The sequence below is a fragment of the Petaurus breviceps genome, unplaced genomic scaffold (assembly GCF_028583685.1).
Source record: "Petaurus breviceps papuanus isolate PSGF00001 unplaced genomic scaffold, PetGlider_PUasm1.0 81, whole genome shotgun sequence".
NCBI lineage: Eukaryota > Metazoa > Chordata > Mammalia > Diprotodontia > Petauridae > Petaurus > Petaurus breviceps.
Window position 1 is genome coordinate 10006638 of NW_027186546.1, and position 15934 is coordinate 10022571.

Sequence of the window (15934 nt, forward strand, 5' to 3'; positions counted from 1 at the left end):
ATCTATCTATCTATCTATCTATCTATCTATCTATCTATCTATCTATCATCTATCTATCTATCATCTATCAGTATACCTATCATCTGTCCATCATTTATATATTTGTATATCTATCATCTCTCTATTTATCTATCATCTTCCTCTATCATCTATCATGATCTATCATCTCTCTATCTGGCTATCTGTGTATCTATCAGATGTTTGTCATCTATCTATGAATCTATGAAAAGGTCATGATGGACTAGAGGCCATTTTGTAATTTTTTTTTAAACAGGTTGACACAGCCAAAGAATTCATCAACCAATTAGCCAGCCTTCTAGCAAGGGGCCCCTCCACAGCTGAGTAGGTTGGTTCTCAAAAAATAGACATATCTTTGGGGGACCACACTTGAAGCCTTTTTAGTATGCTAGAAACTACTGAAGCTTCTTCTATGCACATAGCCATTGAAAAGGGGAAGGGAATAAGAATCCGATGAAGTAAATGCTATTATTATAACCCCCATTTTATAATTGAGGAAACGGGACCAAATGGAGGTTAAGTGACTTGCCTAGGATCACACGGCTAGTAAGTATCAGAGGCTGGATTTGAACTCAGATTTTCCAGATTCCAGGACCAGCATTCTTTCCACTATGTCCAGGACCACCTCCACACCATTATGAAGCATCATAGTAGGATGTGTGGGATGACTGTGTGATTGAAATAGGAAGCATGATGGTCAGGTGGAGGGTATTGTAGAGCAGAGGTAACAAACGGAGAAACAGATTAAAATGTAATTGGGAAAAGTACAACAAAACATAGATAACATTCCATTTTAAAATTAAGTCAATGAGTGGCCCACAGGTATCCTTATATATAGATCCATGGGCCCTTTTAAAATTTGAGTTTGACACCACTAATGTAGAGGGTCTTATCTCTCAAATCAGGTAGAGGTTGAGCTAAATGGCTTATAAATTGTTTTCCAAATCCAAATTTCGTTGATTTTGTTTAGCTGGGTTCTGTTACCCTTCTGTATTCATTAAAAAAAAAAAGGCCCTTCTACTTGCCCATTTAGAACATCACAGTATTGCTATCAATCAATAAACATTAATTATGCACCTACTTAATATGTGCTGGGCACTGTACTAAACAATGAAGATACAAAAAGAGCAAAAGACATTCCCTTCTCTTAAGGAGCTTACAGTCTAATGGGGGGACAACATGTAAACAAATAAGTACAAAGCAAGCTATATGTGGGATAAACAGGAAATAATCAACAGAGGGAAAGTACTGAAATTAAGAGAGTTTCAGGAGGACTTTTTTTAAATAAGTGGGATTTTCATTGGGTCTTAAAGGAAATGGGGGAGGTCAGTAGTCAGGGTGGGGGAGGAGAGCATTTCAGACACAGGGCACAGCCAGAGAAAATGTCCAGAGCTAAGAGATGGAGTCTCTTGTTCAAGGAACAAGGTTCACTAGATTAAAGAGTATGTGTTATGGAGTAAGGTGTGAAAAGACTGGAAAGTTAGGATGGGGTCAGGTATCAAAGATATTTTAATACCAAGCAGAGCAGTTTGTACTTTCTCCTGAAGGTAATAGGTAGCCACAATAGTTTACTGAGTTGGGGGAAATCATTGGTCAGAACTGTGTTTTAGGAAAACACTTTAGGGGGTGGAGCCAAGATGGTGGAGAAGAAGCAGGAAATTCTGTGAGCTCCTGCCACAACTACCTCCAATACCTGTAAAATATTACTCTAAACAAATTTTAGAGCTACAGAACCCACAAAGTGACAGAGAGAAACAAATCTCCCACTGAAGCCAGCCTAGCAGGACAACAGGAAAGCTTTATTGTTCCAAATTGGAAGCTTAGCCTGGGGCAGCCCCAACCACCCGCCCAGACAGGCCCAAGCAAACTTCAGGAATCACCAGCAGCTGTGGCGATTTCCAGAACTTTCAACCTATAAATGCTAAAAAGAAAGTAAAAGATCAGTGGGGAGCTGTGTTGGAATCAGGTGATATAAGAGCATTATCAGATCCCCTGCCCCTATGGTAAGAGGTTGCAGAGGCACAGCATTTGCAGCTGCTGCTGTGTGTCTGCCTCTGGAGATCCTGGCCTGTAGATCAAAGGGGGACCAAGCGACCATTTAGAGGGTAATTGCTCTTGCTTTGACCTGTTTGGATCTGGGTCACTGTCTTGGGAGGTGGTCCTGGGGGGAGAAACGCCAGTGTGCCAGAGCTTGTGGTGGCTGTAGAAAGGGCACCCTCCTCAGACCTTTGACAACATTTGTGAAAACCCTAGCAATTTGGGACAAAGCTCTCCCCTCTGGAAGCAGAGTTCTACTGTGGCAAAAAGCTCAAAAGTAAAGTAATTGAGTGAGCAAGCAAAAAAAGTAAAGAAAGCACAGCAATCCAGCTTTGGATTCCTTTTTTAGGGGACAAAAAGGATCAAAGCATGGAACAGGAGGAAGACAATGAAGTCAGAACTCCTGCACCAAAAGCTTCCAAGAAAAATATGAATTGGTTACAGGCCATAGAGGAGCTTAAGAAGGATTTTGAAAACCAAATAAGAGAAGTGGAAGAAAAATTGGGAAGAGAAATGAGAATGATGCAAGAAAATCAGGAAAAGAGAGTCAACAACCTGACTGAAGAAAATAACACCTTAAAAAATAGACTAACTCAAATGGCAAAAGAGACTTGAAAAGCCAATAAGGAGAAGAATGCCTTAAAAAGCCAAATTTGCCAGATGGAAAAAAAATCTCAAAAGCTCACTGAAGAGAATAATTCCTTCAGAATTAGATTGGAACAAATGGAGACTAGTGACTTTATGAGAAATCAAGATACTATTAAACAGATCCAAACAAATGAAAAAATAAAAGGCAATGTGAAATATCTATGTGAAAAGCCAATGACCTGGAAAATAGATCCAGGAGAGATCATTTAAAAATTATTGGACTACCTGAAAGCCATGATCAAAAAAAAGAACCTAGAGGGAGTCAAGATGGCGGAGTAGAAGCACAACCTCTGAGCGGCTCCAACTTCCACCTTCCCCAATCAATGTAAAAAGGGGACTCTGAACAAACTTTGGAACTTCAGAACCCAGAAAATTAAAGAGAGAAGCTAACCCCCGCTGAGGATAGTCCAGCAGGCCGGCAGGAATCAGCCAGTGCAGCGCTCTGGGAGCCGAGCCCAGGCCCCTGTGAGCCTGAGGTTTTGGCCCCAGGGCAGATCTGACCAGCTGCTGGCCAGAGGGACTCCAGATCAGCAGCAGCTGTGGCCATTTCCAGAATTATCAACACATAGATGCGAAGGACAAAGTGAGAGGTCAGTGCAGTCTGGAATTTGGGACCCAGTAAGTGGGAGTGCATGGAAATATATATATATATATATACTATTATTAATACTATATTACATGTAATTGGGAAATAAGATATACAGGCACTGGGACATAGAGATCTGCCTTGCCCTACTGGAAAAGTCAAAAGGGGCATGGGAGAAAATATAGGAGAGAGCACATTGGAGGAGGGGATATCCTGTGGGACTGCTATTTTGGGGCGGTTCGTAGGCGAAAAACGGGAAGAAAATTTTAACTCAAAATCTCCCGGAAATGAATGATGTAAATCAGAAGTTAATAAAGCATTTGAAAAATGGAAAAAGAAAGAAAGAAAGAAAGAAAAGCTTGCCTTAGGCTGGCCCAAGGCTATAAAAAGTCTGTCATCTTCTCATTCTGAGATGAAGTTAGCTTTTTTTCCAGTGCAGGTACTGGGATTCTTCTGACTTCCTGGTCATTCTCTTAGCCAATTATGCGTAGACTGAATGCCTAGCAATACCTAACAGATAGAATACTAGAGAAGTTTGGATTGTACCCTTCCTTCTCTGTACCTGGAAACAGAACATTAGAGCTTATGATTTCTTATTCAAATAAATGGATTTCTATTGGTAAAAAAAAAAAATAGAACCTAGAAATCATCCTTCAAGAAATTCTCAAGGAAAATTGCCCTGATATTTTAGAACCAGAGGGCAAAATAGAGGTTGAAAGAATCCTCCAAATCACCTCTTGAAAAAGATCCCAAAAAGAAAACTCCTAGCCATATTATAACCAGATTCCAGAGTTCCCAGATCAAGGAGAAAATATTACAAGCAGACAAGAAGAAACAATTTGAATATTGTGGAAACACAATCAGGATAATACAGTATCTGGCAGCTTCTACACTGAGGGATCACAGAGCTTGAAATATGATATTCCAGAGGTAAAAGTAGCTGTAATTAAAACCAAGAGTCACCTACCCAGTAAGAGTGAGTATCATGTTTCACAGGACAAAATATGGTCATTCAATGAAATAGAGGACTTTCAAGCATTCTTGATGAAAAAACCAGCGTTGAATAGGAAATTTGACATTCAGATACAAGAAGCAAGAGTAGTATGAGAAGGTAAACAGGGAAAAGAAATGATAAAGGACTTATCAAAGTTGAACTATTTACATTCCTACATGGAAAAATGATAATTGTAACTTATGAAACTTTTTTCAGTGTGAGAATAGTTGAAGGAAATATAAATGTGTGTGTATGTATAGATAGATAGATAGATAGATAGATAGATAGATAGATAGATAGATAGAGATATGTATACATACATGTCTATACAGGAGGGTATATGGGTGTATGAATATATATGTGAGTTTGTATATATGTGTATAGGTATATATAGACAGAGGGCACAGGACAAAATGAATAGGAAGGGATGATACTTAAAAGGTGAAACAGAGATGAGATAGGAATATAATGAGAGGAGATGGGGAGAGACAGAATGGGGTAAATTATCTTATACAGAAGAGATGAGGGAAAATTGTTACAATGGAGGGGAAAAACAGGAAGGCAAAAGGAAATAGGCCAACCTTACTCTCATTGAATTTGGCTAAGGGAGGGAATGACATACACACTACATAGGGTATCTCATCCTACAGGAGAGTAGGGGGGAAGAGGATGAGAGGGAGGATGAAGGACAGCAGGGCAGGTTGAGGGGGAGGGAAGTTGGAAATACACACTTTGTAAAGGGACAGGGTCAAAGTAGAGAGTAGAACAAGTGGGGGGCAAGATAGGGGGGAGGGAAATATAGTTAGTCTTTCACAATATATCCACTATGGAAATGTTTTGCATAGGTACATTTGTACAACCTATATTTAATTGACTATCTTCCTAGTAAGGGTGGGTGACGAGGGAGGAAGGGAAAGAATCTGGCAAAGTTTTAAAATCATATGTTAAAATATATATATATGTATGTGTGTGTGTGTGTAATTATTTTTTTACATGAAACTGGGAAATAAGATATACAGGCACTGGGATATAGAGATCCATCTTGCCCTACTGGAAAGTGGGAGGGGGATGGAGAAGGATATAGGAGACAGCAGATTGGGGTGGGGATATACAATGGAATCACTGTGTTGGGATGGTGGGCAGGGGAAAGATGGGGAGAAAATTTGTAACTCAAAATCTTGTGGAAATGAATGATGGTAAACTAAAAATAAACATAAAGTTTAATTAAAAAAAAAAAAAGAAAAAAGTGCCAAAATTGCCAGATGGAAAAAGAATTTCAAAAACTCACTGAAGAGAATAATTCCTTCAAAATTAGATTGGAGTAAATGGAAGCTAATGACTTAATGAGAAATCAAGATACTATAAAACAGATCCAAACAAATGAAAAAATAGAAGGTAATGTGAAATATCTCATTGGAAAAACCACTGACCTGGAAAATAGATCCGGGAGAAATAATTTAAAAATTATTGAACTACTTGAAAGCCATGATCAGAAAAAGAACCTAGAAATCATCCTTCAAGAAATTCTCAAGCAAAATTGCCATGTTGTTTTAGAACCAGAGGGCAAAATAGAAATTGAAAGAATTTACTGATTGCCTCTTGAAAAAGATCCCCAAAAGAAAATTCCTAGGAATATTAAAGACGAATTCCAGAGTTCCCAGCCAAGAAGAAACAATTTGAGTGTTGTGGAAACACAATGAGGATAACACAAGATCTAGCAGCTTCTACATTTAGGGATCAAAGGGCTTAGAATATGATATTCTGGAGGTCAAAGGAGCTGGGATTAAAACCAAGATTCAGCTACCCAGCAAAACTGACTATAATATTTCATGGGGAAATATGGTCATTCAATGAAATAGGGGACTTTCAGGCATTCTTGATGAAAAAACCAGAGTTGAATAGAAAATATGACTTTCAAGTACAAGAAGCAAGAGAAGCATGAGAAGGTAAACAGGGAAAAGAAATCATAAGGAACTTATTAAAATTGAAATATTTTGGGCAGCCAGGGATCACAGTGAGTAAGAGCACTGGCCCGAGAGTCGGGATGACCTGGGATCGAATCTGGGCTCATACACTTAGCACCCACCCAGAAACACCTGGCCGTGTAACCTTGAGGAAGTTACTTAACCCCAATTGCTTATTAAAAAAATTGAAATATTTACATTCTTACATGGTAAAATGATAATTGTAAATCATGAGACTTTTCTCAGTATGAGAATAGTTGATGGGAATATATATGTTTATATATGTATACATACACATATATTTATATAGGAAGGTATATGTGTGTATAAATGCATATGTGAGTGTGTGTGTATATATGTGTACATGTATACATAGAGGACACAGGATCAGTTGAATAGGAAGGGATGAGATCTAAAAAATAAAATTAAAAGGTGAGAGAGGAATATAGTGAAAGAAGATAGGGAGAGGTTTAATAGGGTAAATTACCTCATATAAAAGAGGCAAGAGAAAACGGTTACAATGGAGGGGAAGAATAGGAAGGGGAAAGGGAATGGGTCAACCTTACTCCCATTGAATTTGGCTTAAGGAGGGAATAACATACACATTAAATTGGGTATCCTATCTTATAGGAAAGTAGAGGGGAAGAGGATAAGAGGTGGGATGATGGAAGGGAGGGCAGATTGAGAGGGGTGAAGGGTAGTTAGAAATACACTCTTTGTGAAAAGGGACAGGGTCAAAGTAGAAAATAGTATAAGTGGGGGGCAGGATAGGATTGAGGGAGGTATAATCATTCTTTCACAATGTATCTATTGTGAAAATATTTTGTGTAACTTCACATGTATAACCTATATTGAATCGCTTTTCCTCCCAGTAGGGATGGCTGATAAGGGAAGAAAGGAAATAATCTGGAAATCAAAGTTTTAAAATCAAATGTTAAAAAAAATTATATATGTATATATATATATATACATATATAATTTTTTTACATGCAACTGGGAAATAAGATATACAGTCACTGGGGTATAGAAATTCATCTTGCCCTACTAGAAAGTCGGAGGGGGCATGGGGGAGGACATAAGAGAGAGCAGATTGGGGGAAGGGGTATTCAGTAGAATCCCTCTTTTGGGGTGGGGGTAGGGGAAAGATGGGGAGAAAATTTGTGGAAATGAATGTTGAAAACTAAAAATAAATTAAACAACAACAACAAAAAGAAACAAAAAAAAAAAACAAGTTACATTGTTCTATGTGGAAGACCAAGTTAAATAAATTATGTCAACTGGTCTGCTTGGAAACCTGCTTTTATTGAACAAATGTGCTAGAAAAGAAGTGGCGTACCTGCTGTTACCTTTGTTCCTTGTTGACACAACCTGAGAAGATTCGGCAGCACTTACTTGATGTGTAGTTTGGAAAATGATGCAGTAAATGGAAAAAATGCAACATCCTAATGTGTCCTGGCTCTTGAACAAATACTGGTTGTGGAAAGAAAGTGTGACACGAAGGCAAGACAAGCCAGAGCAGAGCTTTGCACATTCCAGGGGAGGGTTTCAGGCAGTATTGTCCATGGAGATTCCCTTAAAGGATACGACCAAGGTGAAACCTGTGTGCCAGAAGCAGCTCATTTGCAATGAGAGAATTGTCCTCTCATCTCCCTTGAGGGGGAAGCCCTAATGCCAGTCATATATTTGAGGAGAAAAATAAAATCACTTGTCTTTAGAAGATGAAGAAACCAGGGACTAGCAGAGGCTTGTCTGGAAATGGAGTTGAAATCTCAGCTGCTAAATCAAAGTTAATGTGGAAGAAGAAAGAGTTCCAATTAGGTTACAAAATGAATGTGACAAACAAGTAACCCTAAGGAAAGGAACAACTGTGACCCAGTTTAAACCAACTAATCTGCAGATGTTGGTTCTTACTCTTGTCCTAAAATGAACAGAGATAATGATGAAGTCCCATATTGAATTGGATCCAATATGGTGCTGCCTAACTAAATGAAAGACAGTAAACAGGGGAATATGTCCAAAGAGAGAGTGCCCAATTCCTGAGGTAAAAACAAAAAATAAACAAACTAGAATTTGGAAACCATTCCTTAAAATGCAACAAAAATTCCTAATAAAAGCCTTTGGCCAGAAGTAAATATGACCTTTCTCCATTACAGTTTTATTTTTCATAAAAAGAAACACAAAACTTGAAGATATAAATCCCTGATTTTGGCTAGGATAGTTGCATATTTTTTTTTCTCTTTTGGGTTGTAAATGCTCATTATCTTAAAAGACTGAGGAAAATCCAAAAACTATGTTTTTAGAGAATGACAGAGTTGGAAGAGACCTCAAGAAACAATCTGAAAAATAACTTGTTACAAAGTCAAACTGAATATAATCTGACATGGGAAAATACAGATTTTCAATGAAATAGAGGACTTTCAAATATTCCCAATGAAAAGATCAGAGCTGAATAGAAATTTTGAAATAGAAACATGGGAGTCAAGAGAAACATGAAATATGCATGAGGGTATCTTTATACAGAAGGGACTTAATACCAATGAAATATTTACATTCTAATATGGAAGTAGGGGATTGATATAAGTATCCCTAGAGAACCCTAATATCATCAAGGGTTATAGAGGATGTCAAGTATGATAGAGGGAATGGTATTGGTTTTATTATGCTCCTATGATATTATAAGAAGAAAGGAAAGGCAGGAATAAAAAGATGTAGTACTAAGAAAAGAGGAAGTAAGAATAAGGGAACTTAGCTCTCCTCAGGATGTACAAGGCAAAGTCTATACAAATAATCAAGGTAGGGGCACTGGGTATTACTTGAACCTCACTCTCATTTCATGATCAAAGGAGAGTAGAAAAATACATACATGCATGCATACATACATACATGCACACAAACATACATACATACATATACTCACACAGAGGCATGCATACATGTACACATATAGTTTGACATAAAACATGTACAGTCTAACAGGGAAGTAGGAAAAAATGGAAGGGAAGAATAAGAGAGAGGATAGATTCAAAAAGGGATTAATCATAAATAAAACCTTAAGGTTAGAGGGGGAATTGAGAAGAGGAATTTAAAAGGAAAAAAAGGATAAGGTGTTATGATAAAGATGTGCTAGGAAGCAAAGAGAGGGGGGAAACCCCATAAGATAATAGGATTGAGAGAAAGACATAATTAATAATCATAACTATGAGTGAATGGGATAAACTCAGTCACAAAATAGATTAGAAAGCAGAATCCAGTAATATATTGCTTATGAAAAATATACTTGAAACATACTTACACATGCCTCAGCTGAACTATAATAAAACAAAACAAAAAAACCAAGGTTAGTAATCATGATCTCAGATAAAGCAATGGTCAAAGTAGATTTAATTAAAAGACACAAACAGGGAAACTATATTTTATGGAAAGGTGCTATAGATAATGAATTAATTTCAACAATTAGCATATATGCATTGAATGGCGTGGAGTTTAAAACTTGAAGGCAAAAAAGATAAACAAATTATAGGAAAAAATTGTCAGTAAAATTATATTAATGAAAGATCTCAAGGAACCCCTTTCAAATCTAGATAAATATAAAAAAAGTAAATGAAAGAAGCTAAAAACCTAAATAGAATTTTAGAAACATTAGATATGATAGATATTTGGCAATTTTTGAATGACAGTAGAAAGGAGTATACATTTTCCTAACTGTGCAATCAACATTAAAAAAAAATTGTCTGTGCATTGTTGTTTAAAGACCTCACAGAAATGCAGAAAAGCAGTGATATCAAATACATCCTTTACTGACCAAAATACAATAAAATTTATATTAGAGAAATGACTGCTGACAAAAGAATTAAAAGTTAACTGTACATTAAATCAAAATTCAAAGAAAAATCAATGGATTGAAAAACAAATTATAGAGATGATAGCTAATTTAATTAAAGACAATCACAACAATGAAACAATATACAAAATTTTGGGATGTAGCCAAAGTAGTCCTTTGAAGAAAATTTGTGAAACTTTAAGCAATTTCATAAACAGAAGGGAGAAAGAACAGATTAATCAATTGGATATGTAACTAAAAAATATCCTAGTGAACCAACAAATTAAAAAAATCCCAATTACTGAACAAAGTAGAAATTGTGAGAAGTATTGAAAGCAAAAAAAAAAAACACATTAAGTGTTGCAAAATTGAATAAACTGGGAGCTATTTCCAAAAATAAAAAATAGATTGACGATTAGCTAATTTGACTAAAAAAAGAAGAAAACCAAATAACCAGTGTCAGAAATGGAAAAAAAAAGAGAATTAACAAGAAATGAGGAAGAAATAAAGGGTATTATTAGAAACTAGTTTGTCCAACTATATAATAGCCAGTATTTATATAACACTTTAGGGTTTGCAAAATACTTTCTAAGTATTAGCTAATTTAATCTTCACAACAAACTTTTGAATTGGATATTATTATTAAGTCCACTTTACAGTTGATGAAACTGAGTCAGAAAACTTGCCTCACTTATACAGTCATACAACTAATAAGTATTTGAAGCAGCATTTAGACTTAGGTCTTCATGATTCCAAGTTCCATGATCTATCTATCCACTGTGCCACCTAGCTATCTATCTGTCACTAAAACTTATACCTTAAATGAAATGCAAGAATATCTACAAAATAAAAAAAAGAGAGAGAATTTAAATAACTCAACATCAAGAAATTGAGAGAAAAAATTTCGCAAGTCATAAATTGAATTTCAAAGAAAATAACCCAGAATCAGATGGATTTACAAGTGAATTCTATCAAATATTCAAAGATCAATTCCAATTGTATAGTGTGAAAAAATAGGACAAAAGGGATCCTACCCAAAATTACTTCTATGATACAAAGATGATCTTGATACTTAAACCAGGGAACATTAAAACAGAGAAAGAAAACTGTACATTACAAAGATTGAACACTAGGAATGTAGGGTTACTTTAATGTTAAGAAAACTATAAAAATAAGAGACTATATTAATAATAAGAAAACAAAAATCATATGATTTTTATCAGCGGATGTAGAAAACACTTTTGACAACATAGAACAACCATTTCTGTTAAAAATATTAGAAAATAGAGGATTATATGGACTTTTCCTTAATATGGTTAATGGTATTATCTAAAACCAAGGGCCCAACATTATATGTAATGTGAATAAACCAGAGCCTTTTCCAATAAAATACCAGTCAAGTCCAGTGTCATCACTGCTATCTGATATAGTGCTAGGAATCTTAGCAGTAGCAGTGGTCTAGATTATCAGTAGCAATCATTGCCTGTCTATATTTGCATCTATTGCTCACATTCTCAGTATTATCCCCAAATATAATTTTAGTCCTCCTTTTAAAAATTTATTTATTTACTTTTAGTTTACAACACTCAGTTCCACAATCCTTTGAGTTCCAAATTTTCTCCTTCTCCCCCTCCCCCTTTGTGGCATGCAGTATGGAGTGAATGAGAAAGAAGGAACAAAACAAAACAAAACACAAAAGAAAGAAAGCAAGTAGTTTGCTTCAATCTGCATTCAGACTCTGTAGTTCTTTCTCTGGATGTAGATAGCTCTCTCCATCTTGAGTCTTTTGGAGTTGTCTTATAGCCTTGCATTGCTGAGAGGAGCCCAATCTATCACAGTTAGCCATCACAGATACGATGTGTCTGTAATTGTGTGCAAAGTTTTCCTGGTTCTGCTTCTCTCACTCAGCATCAGTTAATATAAATCTCTCCAGGTTATTATGAAGTCTATCTGCTCCTCATTTCTTATAGCACAATAGTATTCCATAACATTCATATACCACAACTTGTTTAGTCATTCCCCAATTGATGGGCATCCCCTTGATTTCCAATTCTTTGCCACCACAAAAAGAGCTGCTATAAATATTTTTGTACATATAGGTACTTTTCCCACTTGTGTGATCTCTTTGGGATACAGCCCTAGAAGCATCTTTAGAACATTGTTTTAATAACCATTCTTCCAATCCTACTATATGATAGTACCCGGGGAGCATTTAATAAATACTTTGGACTGACTGACTAGAACATAAGTACCTCAAGGGCAAGAAATATTTCATTTTTAGCTTTGTATTCCCAGTGTCTGCTACATAGCACAATGTCTGCTACATAGTGGGCACTTAGTGAATGCTTTTGTCTGACTGACTAGAATGTAGGCTTTAGGAGGGCAAGGACTGTAGATATTATTTCCAATTTACTAAGGTGTCCTTGCATTTACCAATAGGCACATGAGGATGTCATGTGGATGAACTTCCTGTATGATCACTAATAAGTAGCTGAGCAGTTTAAGGAGAATGTCAGGATTTTCCAGGGTCAACATTTGTCAGGACAAGCAGATGTTAAAGCTAAGTTTAATAGCAATGGCATGCTGATACTTTGTGGAGGCTTAGTCAAACACAATTCAGTTTCTCCTTATTGTTTTCAACTTTCTGGGCTCCAGAGATGACCCAAACCCTTTAGTAAGAAGGCAATCCTGATTGATTCTCTCTCTTCTTCCTCCTTTCCTTCTCCCCCCAAGTAGATACAGATAGATAAACATCATCAGCCTATTTTCTAAATATCAATACTCATCCTGTGTTATGTCAGCCCTTTGCACAGTGCCAGGCACATAATTACTGCTTAATAAATGTTCTTGAATAGAGTAGATAGGGTGATGGATTATTTCTGAAGTCCCTTTCAGTTCTAAGTCTATGAGACTAGGATCCTGTAAAATACTTGGGAAATGCTATCTGTGTCATATCTATCTGCATATCTCATTTATTTTCTACCCTCCCTCCAGACTTAACCTTCCCTTCTGGCAAAGAAAAAAAACCAATTAAACAAAAATATCTAATACAGTAACTGTAAATGAGAATGCATGCATACCATATTCTGTCCTAATAGTTCCTAATAGCCCTAGGAACCTCACCATCCTTCAAGATTGTATCAGTCTTGAACAAGCTATGGTATATAATTGTTAATTGAATAATATTGTGCTCTAAGAAATGATAAGCAGGATGATTTCAGAAAAACCTGGAAAGACTTATATCAACTGATACATAGTGAAGTGAACAGAACCAGGAAAACATTGTACACAGTAACAACAATATCATACCATGAAGAACTGTGAATCACTTGGCTCTTCTCAGCAATACAAAGATCCTATACAAAGGACTCATGATGAAAAATGCTATCTGACTCTAGAAAAAGTACTGATGTTATCTGAATACAGACTGGAGCATACTGTTTTTCACTTTACTTTTTTTTGGTTGAATTATTTTTGCATAAAATGACTAATATGGAAATGTTTTGCATATTGCACATGTTTAACTATATCAGGTTGTTTACTGTCTCAGGGAGAGGGGAATGGAAGGGAGGAAGGTTTAGATTTAGAATTCAAAACTTTAAAAAATAAACAATTATTTTTTATAGGTAATTTAGGAGAAATAACATATTATCTAAAAAAAAAAGATTGTATTAGCTTTGATACTCAAATCTCTTCAATAAGCTCATTGTGATCAAATGCTACTCCCAAAACCTACATTTAAGGATGGTGCCTAAGCTAGCTATCTCTTCCTTTCTCTCTTGGCTGCACTCCTTTGTATTTTTCCATCATGCTTCTGAGCCAGGTACCTCCTCCACTCCCCCTTTCTGCTTCCTTTTTCATATTGTCTTCCCCCATGAGATAGTAAGTTCCCTGAGAGCAGAGATTGCCTCTTTTTGTATTTGTATATCCAGAATTTAGTACAATGCCTGGCACATTGCTGTTCAGTCATTTTTCAGCTGTGTCTGACTCTTCATGACCCCATATAGGGTTATTTTGTACGGGCACATAGTAGAGGCTTAATACATATTTATTCACTGACAAACCTTCCATGTTTCTTTGCATTCTTTATCATTATTTCTAAAGGTGCAATAATATTAAATTGCAATCATACTTGTTTTTTTTAGTCATTCTCCAAATGACAAGCAACCACTTTGTTTCCAAAGCTTTGCTACTCAAGTGCTACTAGTAATATTTTGTTATAAATTGAACCTTTATTTCTGGTTTTGCTTTTATTTTTGTGGAGGGTGTGGTGGGGAGGGATATCCTAGGTAGTAAGATCACTGGGTAAAAGGATATGGCCAGTTTAGTCACTTTCCTTTCATCATTTAAATTGAGTTCCAAAAGGGTTGATTTCATAGTTCTTTTAATAGCACATAAATATGGCTGGATTATTATAGCCTATTACTACCTTTTCCCATTTTTGCATCCTTAGTGCTTTGTGTATATATAGGAGGGCATATGAGCATATGAATACATATGTGAGTGTGTGTATATATGTGCATAGGTATACACAGACAGAGGGCACAGGACCAATTGAATAGGAAGGAATGATACTTAAAAGGTGAAATTGAGAGGTGAGAGAGGAATATAATGACAGGAGATGGAGAGAGACAGAATGGGATAAATTATCTCATATACAAGAGGCAAGGGAAAACTGTTACAGTGGAGAGGAAAAACAGGAAGGCAAAAGGGAATGGGTCAACCTTACTCTCATTGAATTTGGCTTAGGGAGGGAATGACATACACACTAAATAGGGTATTTCACCCTACAGGAGAATAGAAGGGAAGAGGATGAGAGAGGGGATGAAGGAGGGGAGGGCAGGTTGAGGGGAGGGTAATTAGAAGCACTCACTTTTGAAAAGGGACAAGATCAAAGTAGAGAATAGAATAAGTGGGGGGCAGGATAGGAGGGAGGGAAATATAGTCAGTCTTTCACAATATATCCACTATGGAAATGCTTTACATAGTTACACATGTACAACCTATATATATATTGAATCGCCTATCTTCCCATTAAGGGTAGGTGACGAGGGTGGAAGGGAAAGAATCTGGAATTCAAAGTTTTAAAATCAAATGTTTTAAAAAAACTATTATTATTATTATTATTTTACATACAACTGGGAAATAAGATATATACTCACTGGGGTATAGAGATCCATCTTGCCCTACTGGAAAGTTGGAGGGGTGATGGGGGAGGATATAGGAGACAGCAGATTAGGGGAGGGGGTATACAGTGGGATCACTGTGTTGGAGTGATGGGTAGGGGAAAGATAGGGAGAAAATATATAACTCAAAATCTTGTGGAAATGAATGATGGAAACTAAAAATAAACATAAAATTTAATTTAAAAAATAATTTTCATGTGCTTTCAATTAATATTGCTGATTTGATGTGTCAAAATGATGATTGGCAGCATCCATTGATATATTGCAAGCCTTCAAGAAAAAAACATGATTGGGTACATTTAGTACATTTTCTTCAGTATATAACTTTTAAGTTCAAAGGGAAGAGATCTGTACAGGTACCATCATACAAAGGAGTATAGACCTGTCTTCTAAGATACTTCCTGATTTCTTGGCAGGCGTGGGAGCAGGAAAGAGGACTCAGTGGAAAGACTGGTCCAGTTTGACTGCTTAGCCAACACTGTGTTCTGTCTGGAGTTACAAATACTGTTTGTCCCTGTAGAGGGGAAAGGAAGGGAGGGATAGAAGACATTAGTCCTGATTCTAAAATAAAATAGAAGAGGCAAGATCCAACTTCCAGTGCCACCTATAATAAAATGCATCACAGGGAGTAAAGGAGAAATGGTCTATCTTTGGAGCTCCTCCTCCTTACATTTATATACA

General features: G+C 36.4%; 1 long non-coding RNA gene across 4 annotated transcripts in view; it reads right to left on the minus strand.

Moving 5' to 3' along the window:
* The window catches only part of LOC138176146 (uncharacterized), a 15259-nt gene extending 7089 nt beyond the window's left edge, over positions 1-8170 (minus strand). Inside the window, exons 1-2 of one of the 4 annotated variants that reach the window (XR_011172171.1) lie at positions 7584-7985; positions 548-686 (exon numbers count right to left, since the gene is read on the minus strand). This is a non-coding gene — a long non-coding RNA (uncharacterized lncRNA). Of the gene's footprint in view, positions 1-547; positions 687-7583 lie in introns of all 4 variants that reach the window. The other 3 variants (XR_011172172.1, XR_011172170.1, XR_011172173.1) reach the window with 3 other exon arrangements.
* Positions 8171-15934: the final 7764 nt, after the last annotated feature.